An 11,867-nucleotide genomic window follows, 5' to 3' on the forward strand; every position below is an offset into this window, starting at 1 on the left:
TTCAGGAACTTGTCTACATCAAGATGTCCCTGAAAAAAAGAGGAGCCATTATAGATTAAAAACAAACTTGAGCCATATTAAATCAAATGAACTTGGGAGCATTGATTAGATCCTGATTTAAATGAATCAAGTATTTAAAAATTATGAGACAATCAAGAAAATATGAACGTTGAATGGATATTAGATAATATTAAAAACAGATTGTTATAGAGAACAGACTTATGGACACGGGGGCAGGGGTTGGAAGGAGAAAGTGAAATGAATACAGAGAGTGTATGGAAACATATACACTAACATAGCTAAAATAGAGTGGGAACTTGCTGTATGACTCAGGGCACTCAAACCAGGGCTCTGTGACAACATAGAGGGGTGAAATGGGGAGGGAGGTGGAAGGGACGCTCAAGAAGGGGGGGATATATGTATACCTGTGGCTGATTCATGGTGACGTATGGCAGAAACCAGCACAATATTGTAATTATCTTTCAATTAAAAATAAATGAAGGGAAAAAATAAAAACGTATTGTTAATATTTTTAGATGTGTCCATGGCATTGTGGTTATGTTAAAAGGACAGAGAGTCTTTATCTCTTAGAAAATATACTGAAATGGGTGGAATGATAAAATGTTCGGGATTCAAGTTAAAATAATCTATCTGGAGGTTTGGGAAGCAGGGAGAAGCAAATCAAATAAGATTAGCAAGCTGATGGTTCAAGGGTTTCCACTATACTATTAGATTTTCTCTAATCTCGTGTGTTCAAACATTTCCAAAATTAAAATATTAAGAAGGAAAGAAGAAGCCCTTTCTGGAGTTGCCACTTGGAAGATGGCTTCTGCCCTCCCCCAGTGTCACCAGGACAAGACGATTCAGGCCCTTGACCAACAGGGAGGGACACAGCTGAGCAGGGCTTCCTAAGCCCTATAAATCAACAAGCACAGCTGAAGCCATTTAGTAGGAAGCTTGTTAATAAGAAAAATCTGGTTTAAATGGGTCATTTTATTGGGAAGAGGGAGCAGAAGATGATGGATAACAGGGCCGCCCTGGCAGTGGGGAGGTTTATACTAGTGCCAAGCTCTTTCTCTCAGGTTCCGATTGGATTGCATTAACTCCATCACCACCCTGAACCTTTTCCAGGATGCTGAACCCAAAGTGGGAGCAACAGGAGTAGGGTCTGGGCCTGGAGCGTGTACAGGGGAAGGTACTGTTGGGTGATCAACTTCCTCATAGATGGGGGGGGTGCCTCCCAGGGGTGCTGGGAGTTTTCATATTCTAGAGAAGCCACATCTGGAATCTACCATAGACTCTCATGGACCCAGGGCAGAAAAGTGAAGGAGAAAACAGTCAACTCAAAAGACAAGAAGGTTTTAAGTAGAGCACGTGCTCAGTCACTTCAGCTGTGTCCAGCTCTTTGCTATGGACTGTAGCCCACCAGGCTCCTCTGTCGGGATTTTCCAGGCAAGAATACTGGAGTGGGTTGCTGGTCCCTTCTCCAGAGGATCTTCCCAACCCAGGGAACCTGCATCTCCTGCATTGCAGGCAAAGTCTTTACCACTGAGACAGCAGGGAAGCCCATAAGTAGAGTAACCTGAGCCAAAGACAGAAGGAAGGCCTCCTGTAGGAGTGGGACTTTGAAGGGGGATCTTAATGGAAAGAAAACCCAAGAGGGACCCTGAGAAATAATGTAGCCAAACCCAGGTGAGGACACTTGTGGTTACATTGCACTGGAAAGTGGTTTTGCTGAAAGAGGACTTGGAGGGTCACATGACTTAGCTTGCTCAGCCCAAGGCCTAAGAGACCTAAGCACCTGAATCCAGGGCTTTTAGGTAGTGACAGGCCGAGGCAAGGGACCCTGGAGGAACCAGGAACTCAGCTTTCTATCCTTTCTGAATTTGCCAGCAACCCAGGGCTGCTGCAAGGGTCAGAGGAAGAGCACTGAATTTGGAGTCAAAACACTCAAGTTCCAGCTTTGCTATTTCCCAGTGGCAAAACTTTGGGAAAGAGGCAAATCGCTTGCATTCCATCAGCCTTAATTTCTCTATTGGCAACAGGATGAATGACATCTGTTTTGTTTTTTTTTTTAACTTTTTATTTTATATTGAGATATAGCCAATTAACAATGTTGTGATAGTTTCAGGTGAGCTTGAAGGCACTCAGCCTTGCATATACATGTATCCATTCTCCCCCAAACTCCCCTCCCATCCAGCCTACCACATAACATTGAGCTGAGTTCCATGACCACACCTGTTTTACAGGTTGCTGAAGACAGTTATTTATGCAGTAAAAAGTGCATAGGATTTGAAGACAAGCTGTGGAGGCTCAAGCGCAGGCCTCACCAATCATGAGCTGTGGGCCTCTGAGGCAGTCAGTGCCTCTGAGGCCCTATTTCCTCATCTGAAAAATGGGAGAAGAATACCAGCTTAACAGGAAGACATGTAGGGGAAATGTAATCAATTTATCACAGTGCCTAGCTCAGGAAAACACTCAATAATATTAGCAATTGGCATTAATAATATACACAAGAACAGAAAAGACGTTAAATGTAGGTAGTCTCTAAGAACGACATAGAGAAAGCACCCTGGTTGAGAGAAGGAGCTCAGATCTTCCCAGACTTCTGGCCCTCTCAGCATTGACTTCGGGCACTTTGTTTTATCTTTTCACTAGGAGCACAGGGACCACCTTGTTATAATACAGGCATACTTCTGCATTGACAGGTAGCAGACCTGGTAGTGTCTATTAGATCAATAAAGTCACTTGATTGATCTGAGATCTTTCTCCACAGGCAGAAATGTACAGAAACTGTAGCCCAGGCATGATCAAGGTTTAAGAGAAGAGATAGGGAGCTTCAAAATTGGGAAAATAAAGGCAGACTATTGTTTTAATCTTGAGATTAACTGGGTGCCTTCAAAAGAAACTTTAACGTGAACAGTGATTTGTAGGTCAAAAATCTTAGCATGAAGCAAAAAAAGAATCTTGTTTGCATTATTCATACTCATGGGTGTGTGTGTGTGTGTATGTGTGCATATATATATATATATCTTTAAATAAGACGTGCAGTCATTTTTCCCAGAGTTTGTACCTTGTGGTTACTAAAGAGACAGTTATGACACTTCCTTTGCTAAATTAAACCACGTCCACTTCACCCACATTTGTTCCTGGCTCTGCCACACAGTAACACCCCTCCGTGTCCTGGCCAGGCCTCTGCCTGGGCTGGTCCCCACCCCTCCCACAGAGCCGGAGGCAAGCCCAGCTGATGGCGGGATGTTATCCTTCCCGTCTGCCCCACGGTTCCCTGATGGTAGACGCCTAGGGTGTGAAAGTGCACACCTCCAAAGTCAGCCTTCTGGTCCAAGAGGCCTCAGGAGGAAGCCAGCAGTCCCTCCATTTCCTGTGGGTGAAGGATTATGTGATGGAAACAGATCGCCCCCCATTCCTCTTCCCAAGTCACACACGCCCAGCCCAGAGCCTGAGTTAGCAAGCAAGTGACATCCAATTAAGGCTGGACTAAGACCCCAGAATTTAAAAATAGGTGTTTGGACTTTCAGGCTTGTTTGTCTCCTTCCGGTTCCATTGCCACACTCTTCTCTGTGGGGAGATACTGAGCTGGGAACAGTCCCTGCATGCACAAAGGGTTACTCCCCTCATGGAGGGAGGCTGGAATTCTACACCCCCACTGGTTTGCTTGTTGCTGTTTTCCTGTTGCTTTTCTTCCATTTTTCTTCTATCTTGAAGGCTCATTAGGAACTCGGTGAGTTAGAAGAGGTTTGTGTCACCAGGCTCTGCACTGCCAGCTGGGCACCAGGCAGGGAATATGCACCCTGTTGACATGGGCCAGCACAGGCCAGGGGGCCTCACAGGCCCGCAGCACTTTTTACATGGAGATGAGCTGCCACTTGGCTCCTTCTGTAACTAATCACCAGTGTTGTTGAAATATTACTACTTCTGTTACAACCACTAATGCCCCAAATGAGGAACAGGCGCTTTAGGGTAACATCAAGCACGGATGGTTACTTCTCACTTGGGAGCTCCCGCCCGCCCAGTGAATATCCAGGGAACCCGTTTGATTTCAGGGCCATGTTGCTGCCTCTGTTGACAGAGTTGGAACAGTGCTGGGATCGGCAGATACAGGATCCCTGTATCCTGTATAAACCCAGGCTGCCCTGAGGAAGGTTTGAGAAGCACAAGATCTAAAAATAAAGAGAGAGAGACATAGGAGGAGGGAGTGCTAAGGGCATGAGCCTTGGAGTTCACCCAGCCTCAGTTTGAGTCTTAGCTTCAGCCTTCATTAGCTGTGAGACCTTGGACCACTACTTTCCCTCTCTAAGCTAGTCGCTTCATCCAAAACACAATAACATCAGGGTTGTTATGAGGGCTCAAAGTAATGTAAGCAGGTGGTGAGCACAGTGCCTGGCACCCAGTAGGGGCTCCATAATGGAAGCCGTTACAGTTACGTTGTGCCGGGTGGCTGATGCCTTTCACAGAGCCCGTCCCCTCCTCCACACACACACACCATGCCTGACACGCCCAGGGTCCCTAGCAAAGTAACTGGCTTATGATTTGTACTTCTCTCCATGCTGACCCCGTATCCAAACCAGATGGAGATTGTAGTCATGCCAACAACCAGCATTTGCGTTTCCCTTCCTGGCTTATGAAGCACACACATCCACATCCCACTTCTCCATTCTCAGAGCTGCCTTGTTGGGTATATGTGCATCCATACTATTTTCAGAAGAGAAAGTGAAGGCTTAGGGTAAGTGAGGTGCCCAAAGTCACACATTGTACAAATGGCAGACCCAAGACTGAAGTTCAGTGCCCTTTCTGCCACTGCAAACTCCCTGTTGCTCAGCACCCTGCCATGAAAGAAGGAAAACATACACATCCCCTCTCCGAGACAACACTTCCCATCTCTCCAGGGCTGTCTGCTAGGAAATTAACCAATTTACCTGTGACAATGCAGAAGCAGCTGTCAATAGCTTACCCTTCCCAAGGTAAATATTTGTATTTGGATGAGGATCTTCTATTGACTGGAAGAATTGATGCTTTTGAACTGTGGTGTTGGAGAAGACTCTTGAGAGTCCCTTGGACTGCAAGGAGATCCAACCAGTCCATTCTGAAGGAGATCAGCTCTGGGATTTCTTTGGAAGGAATGATGCTAAAGCTGAAACTCCAGTACTTTGGCCACCTCATGTGAAGAGTTGACTCATTGGAAAAGACTCTGATGCTGGGAGGGATTAGAGGCAGGAGGAGAAGGGGATGACAGAGGATGAGATGGCTGGATAGCATCACTGACTCAATGGACGTGAGTCTCAGTGAACTCCGGGAGTTGGTGATGGACAGGGAGGCCTGGTGTGCTGCGATTCATGGGGTCGCAAAGAGTCGGACACGACTGAGCAACTGAACTGAACAGAACACAAAGGAATTACTTTCTGGTCTTATGCTGAGGGAATTAGAATAACCCTCTAGGTGACTGCTTTTCCTTCTCTGTGGAAGACTTGTTACACACGTTGAGGCTATGACCACATGAAATGAAGGGAAGATATCACACAATTATAAAGCTGTCAGCAGGAATTCCCTGGTAGTCCAGGGGTTAGGCCTCCACACTACCCCACTGGGGTTCTGGGTTCAATCCCTAGTCTGGGAATAGCAAGCAGTGTGGCCAAAAAAAAAAAAAAAGTTAGTAATCTTTAACTCAATAAAGCATAGCCCAATAATTGGATCACTCTATACTAGATTTAATTCCATCTTCTCCCCCAACTACACTCAGCACTGGGCTCTGGCTGAGTGGCTCTGGCCAAAGAGTACCAGTTTAACCTTTCTGGGCTGAGCTGAGGGAACCGTGAGCTTTTCAATGACATCCACATCTCTGATGTTAACAACACCCTGTGAGGCTGTGTGAGGTAGGTGCTATTTTCCCTTACACAGATAAGGATACAGAGAGGTTCCAAAGGCATGCCTGAGGTGCCCAAGATCCCAGGCTAGCATGCAGTGGTACCCGGACCAGTCCTGCCCTTTCAGAAGGGTGCCTCTTCTACTTCTTCCTGCAGACCTCGTACCTCCTCGGTGTTTGTGAAGTGAAGCAGCCACAAGTTTATTCTCCCACGTTACTTGGCACTGGCCATCTGCAGACGGAACAGTGAATCACGGAGACAAGTAGAACCCATGGAGGCCACCCTGTCCACCACCGCGTTATATCTGGGTGTGGACCCTGGAACTCCACTGTGAGGTGGGTTTGAAGAGGGCATGGAGATAACTCTCTCCCCAAATAGAAGCCATGGGAAGTAAGCCTTAGCTGTCTTGTTAGATAGGGTCGGGGGTTAAGGGAGGTTAGAGGCTGACCTAAGACATACTCTCTAAGAATGTGAAGAGTTAACTGTGTCTGTCATTTTCCTAGGACAAGGCAAGAAGTTGTGGGTTTATGTCATGACGCAAAGAAATAGGGTAGACATTAGAATGGTCTGACCATGAAGACCACTAAAATAGACTCATTCAAAAGAGGAGAGGATGCTGCTTCTTCGGAGATTTGTAGCAAGTTGGTTAGTTGCTGGGTAGGGTAGCATACCCATCATAGAGATGAGGAAACTGAAGTTTAGGATTATTAGATTTCCCTTTGAGCCTTATGGCCAACAACTGCTAGAAGATACCATATAAACAAAAAGCATAACTCACTTATTTTTAATTGAATAATCGTTACTTCTAATTTGGGATGATTTCAACAATGATTCTTCTTGTACTTCTATTTTGGCTCTCTAGGGGCAATTTGAAGTTTCCTGGTAATTTATCATTTTAACCACAGTTTTCCTGAGGCAGTAAGTTTATATGGGAAAAGAGTTTACTCCAAATCTTAAAGTTTTTTCCTACAGTATAATTTACCATCACACTAAACACACATGTCATTATCTCATAAGCTCATAATTGCTGACTCCTCTAACCTTGACATCTCCAGAACAAGTAGTTCTCCTTCAAAGAATATATCATTGTAACACCAGTACAAAATGCAGATGACCCTGCATGACAGATAGAGAAGTTTTGTTTTTTTTTTAATGGAAATAACACCCAACAAAGAGAGAAATAAAAGGTGCTCTGTGACGCTGACTTTATACTTTGTCCTCCATGGATTGGAAGTTCCTGCCCTTCGTACGCACAGATGAGGCTGATCTGTACCCGGAGGGCAGGTGCTCCATAGCCTTTCTGGGAGGTGATGGTTTACACAGATCCAGACACACTCTGGCCCTCCCTCCCTCATTCTTGTGAGACAGCTCCCTGAGGAGCAAGTGGGGAACTAAACTGCCAGCCTTTGGGGCTGAACCTGTGGCTTGATTTTAACCTGCGCTAACCAGACAGCATGAATGATATAGAAATGAATCGAATCACTGACTGAAACTCTGGTACACAATAGAGCAGCGTCTCCCAACGTTTCTCACAAACAGGCATATAGAAACAATCACGCACCATAACGATAACATGATAATAATCCAGAGAAAGCAGATAAGATTGCTTGCAAGCAATCAGGTGGCTCCTGCCACTCCAGGCCGTTCCTGGACCTGCAATGGGTGAAGGACCAATATTTTGTGCCACCTACTGGGAGGCTCTGGAGAGAGCACAGTGGTTAGAGCAGAGTGGTACCAGGTGGGGGACAGCTATGCAGTTAGATGAGTTGGATTTTTTTTATTGAAATATAGTTGATTTACAATGTTGTGTTAATTACTGCTATACAGCAAAATGACTCAGTTACATAAACATATACATACATTCTTTTCCATATTCTTTTCCATTATGGTTTATCACAGGATATTGAATGTAGTTCCCTGTATTATACAGTAGACCTTATTGTTCATCCATTCTGTATATACCAGTTTGCATCTGCTAACCCCGATCCATCCATCTCCCACTCCCCTCCCCTTGACAACCACAAGTCTATTCTCGATGTCCGTGATTCTGTTTGTTTCATAGATAAACCCATGACTTTGTGGCATATTTTAGATACTACATATAAGTAATATCAGATGGTATTTGTCTTTCTCTTTCTGACTTGCTTCACTTAGTATGATACTCTCGAGGTCCATCCATGTTGCTGCAAATGGCATTATATCATTCTTTTTTATGGCTGAGTAGTATTCCATTGTATATATGTATCATATCTTCTTTATCCATTCCTCTGTTGATGGACACTTAAGTTGTTACCACGTCCTGGCTATTGTGAATAGTGCTGCTGTGAAATAAGGATGCATGTATTTTTGAATTATAGTTTTGTCTGGCTATATGCCCAGGAGTGTGATTGCTGGTTCATATGGTAATTCTATTTTTAGTTTTCTGAGATGGGTTAAATGTGAGTCCTGGCTCAGTCACTAATGGTCTTAGGTGAGTTGTTTAATCTCTCCTTGCCTCAGTTTCTTCACAGGTGTAATAGGATGAATAACAGTATGTACTTCATGGGACTATTTTAAGGATCAAATGAGTTAATACATGTAAAGTGCTTAGTAAAATGCCTGGCACAGAGCAAGCAACTGGAGAAATGGCATCTGCTGCTGTTACTGCTGTATTCACTCCACAGTCCAGGGTCTGCTTCCCAGCAAAGAGCAAGCATAAACAGTAACATGCTCCCAATCCAGTTAGAAATCACACTCAGATGATTCATGGTTTTCTCAAAATCTGTACCTCCTTTTTTCTTCTCTATCAGCCCATCTCTAAAATGGCCATAGAAGTCTAAGAGGGAACAGTAAAAGAGGAAAGAAAATGGACTTGGGAGCAGGAAATTCACATCCCAGTCCTGGTTCTCCTGCTGGATAAATCACCTCACCATTCTGGTCCTCAAACTCTTCATGGATCAAGAGATGGTGGTTGACCAGATGACTACAGAGATCTTTCCTGCTCTAAGATGTCATGGAATGCTTTGTGAATTAGAATTGGAGTATGAGGTGTGTGTGCCTGGTCGCTGGTGCCTACATCTGCATCACTGATTTCCAGGACGATTAACACAAAAGGAGTTAATGTTTTCTCTGAGTCAAAACACCCAATACATCCCACTTGCCATAAGAACATATCTTCAACTCACCGTTGTTGCCCTCCCAGTAGCTGAATTCTAAATTAGAGGCTTTTATAACTCAAGAATGAATCCGTAAATATGTCTCCTAGGTAACATCTTGTTAGCTTCATTGCTCAAAGCCCTTGAAAATAATAGAACTGCATTTCTTTTTAAAAATAGTAACTCAGACATCTCATTTAGGCCTCCCACCCAATTAGTCTGAATTAGTAAAATGTGTTCATTTCTTTCCAGATGAGAACATTGAATAAAAACATTGGATGAATACATTGTATTCATCCATGAGAAATACATATAAAATGTGATTTCCCAGCACCTAGGATTGTTCTTACCTAGCTCTATTTTTTTAGAGGTGGTTATAACATGTACATCCTTCTTGCTATTAAAAATTAATATCTCAACCCATATAGTCTCTCAGAAATAACAGCCAGAGCAACATCTCAATTTAATCCTGGTCCTGACAAGAACCATCTCCCTCCTGCAGAATTTGAGGAGAATTTTCTCTCCCTTTCTTTTTCCCCATCCTTCTAGAAAGGATGGCTCTCTGAAGCCATTTCTCCGACCACCTGTGTACCAGCTGTACTGCTCCTGCTGAATGTCAGAACATCCCAGCCCAATGAAGAGGGGAGGTGGGGCAGAGCTGTGTGGCCTGAAGGACTTGGCAGAACAAAGCCCCACTAAGCAGGGCCCTGTGTTTTCACTGACATGAATGCCCAGTGACATGCTCTGGGAAGCCCAGCCCAGGCCTGTGTCAGAAAGACTTTCCTGGAGTTTGAACACATACCACAGGCTCAAAAGACCACCAGTCTCATCCAACCAGTAGAACAGTGTTTTCCAAGCCTTGGAGAGAGCTCAGCCCTGCCGCTCAGGATGGGCTGGTAACCTGAAGTGGAGCCAGGCCAATGACTGGGTATCCTCAGAGACGTCAAGAGGGTGTGGGAGAGCCACAGGGCCGGCAGGGGTGGCACTCATGGACCGGCATCCAGGGGTGGGGAGGAGTAAGATGAATGTGGCCAGGACATTTATTGCCCACTGCCTTTGACATATGACCATGGTCAGCAGAATGAATTCACCAGCAAAGAAAACACAACTCACAGGGCAGCTATGGAGCCCTTTAAGAAGTGCCTTTTTTCTCCCCTAGTGGTGTGGCCATCACCAAGGCAGAGAGAAGCAGGCCCCCAAGAGTGGCCTGGGTCAACCAGACTTCCCCATGACTTGCTTCCTGTGATAGGCAGAAGGGTGACGCCCAAAGATATCTAGGTCCTAATCCCTGGAACCTGAAAACATCCCCTTACCTGGTGAAAAAGACTCTGCTGATGCAATTGAACTGAGGCTCTTGAGATGGGGAGATTACCCTGAGTTATCTGGGTGGCCCTGAATGTCATCACAAGTGTCCTTAGAGAGGTAGAGGGAGATTTGACTACAGAAGATGAGAGGGTGATACGAGGCCTGAAACAGAGATTGGAGTGACGCTTCTTGAAAATGGAGGAAGGGGACTTCCCCTCCCGTCTAGTAGTTAAGACTGCACAGTCCCACTGCAGGGAGTGCAGGTTCAATCCCTGGTCAGGGAACTAAAATACCACATGCCACATGATAATGGCCAAAAAAATGGAGGAAGGGCTACAGGCTAAGGAGTAAGGCAGCCACTGGAAACCAAAAGGGTAAAGAAGTAGATTCTCCTCTAGAGCCTCCAGGAGGGCCCAGCCCTACTAACACCTTGATTTCAACCCAATAAAATTTATTTCCCACTCCTGGCCTCTGGTAAGTACTGTAAGAGTAAAAATTCATTTTGTTTTAAGCCACTAAACGTGTGGCCATTTGTTTCAGCAGCAATAGGAAACTGCAAACGTTCCCAAGAGTAGGGGATGCCCCAGTGGCAGGGCCTTCTTCTATGGCAGAGAAATTCCTGAAAGACAAAAAGGAGGGTCAGTGCACTTTTGGGCAGATACACCCCAGCCTAAACACCATGCCTCTTTGGCCAATGCTGGGAATGCATGGGGCAGGGGTGGAGGAAGAGAACTGGCGTTTATTGAGCACCATATTTAAGCCTCACAGCAGCCTGGTGAGGTAGATGTTAGGACTCCAGGTTCTGGTGAAGAGCACTGAGCTGACATTCTGGTCGTTTGTCCAAGGTCACAGCTCATCAGCTGCAGTTCCCCAGGGAAGTTTGCTCCCACTCCTCCGCCCTGTGTGCCCTTTCCTTAAGGACCCTCCACAGTGAGAGATGGGGGCAGGCAGTTGCTGTGGCTACAGTTCCGAGGAGCTCGTTCATTCATTCATTCACTAAACACTTAGCCAGCACCTCCCAATTGTTAGGTCCTGTGCTGGAGGAAAAGAAGCGACAATCTGCTGCAGTCCACTTACAAGCTGCTGCTGCTAAGTCGCTTCAGTCGTCTTCGACTCTGTGTGACCCCACAGACGGCAGCCCACCAGGCTCCCCCATCCCTGGGATTCTCCAGGCAAGAACACTGGAGTGGGTTGCCATTTCCTTTTCCAATGCATGAAAATGAAAAATGAAAGTGAAGTTGCTCAGTCATGTCCGACTCTTCGCAACCTCATGGACTGCAGCCTACCAGGCTCCTCCACCCATGGGATTTTCCAGGCAAGAACACTGGAGTGGGGTGCCATTGCCTTCTCCGACTTACAAGCCAGGAGCAGACTTTTACGACACAAGTCGTATTGTCATTTCCCTCTGAAAACCCCACGGCCCACCTCAGGCAAGGACGGTTGGCACAAAGGCTCACTCACAGTCCACAAGGAGAGTTCTCTTGTTTTCCCAGGAAGGAGCCAAAACTTGGCCTTGTTGGTGACTTGTCAGAACAAGGAATGCCCC

At 45.6% G+C, this 11,867-nt stretch overlaps 1 long non-coding RNA gene across 1 annotated transcript; it reads left to right on the top strand.

Annotated features, from left to right (window-relative positions):
* The first annotated feature begins 986 nt into the window (after window positions 1-986).
* LOC123331986 lies at window positions 987-8,803 on the top strand. Its single transcript, XR_006548790.1, has 3 exons — window positions 987-1,195; window positions 6,039-6,217; window positions 8,672-8,803. It is a non-coding gene; the product is annotated as an uncharacterized LOC123331986 (long non-coding RNA).
* Window positions 8,804-11,867: the final 3,064 nt, after the last annotated feature.

This window comes from Bubalus bubalis, chromosome 2 (assembly GCF_019923935.1).
Source record: "Bubalus bubalis isolate 160015118507 breed Murrah chromosome 2, NDDB_SH_1, whole genome shotgun sequence".
Taxonomy (NCBI): domain Eukaryota; kingdom Metazoa; phylum Chordata; class Mammalia; order Artiodactyla; family Bovidae; genus Bubalus; species Bubalus bubalis.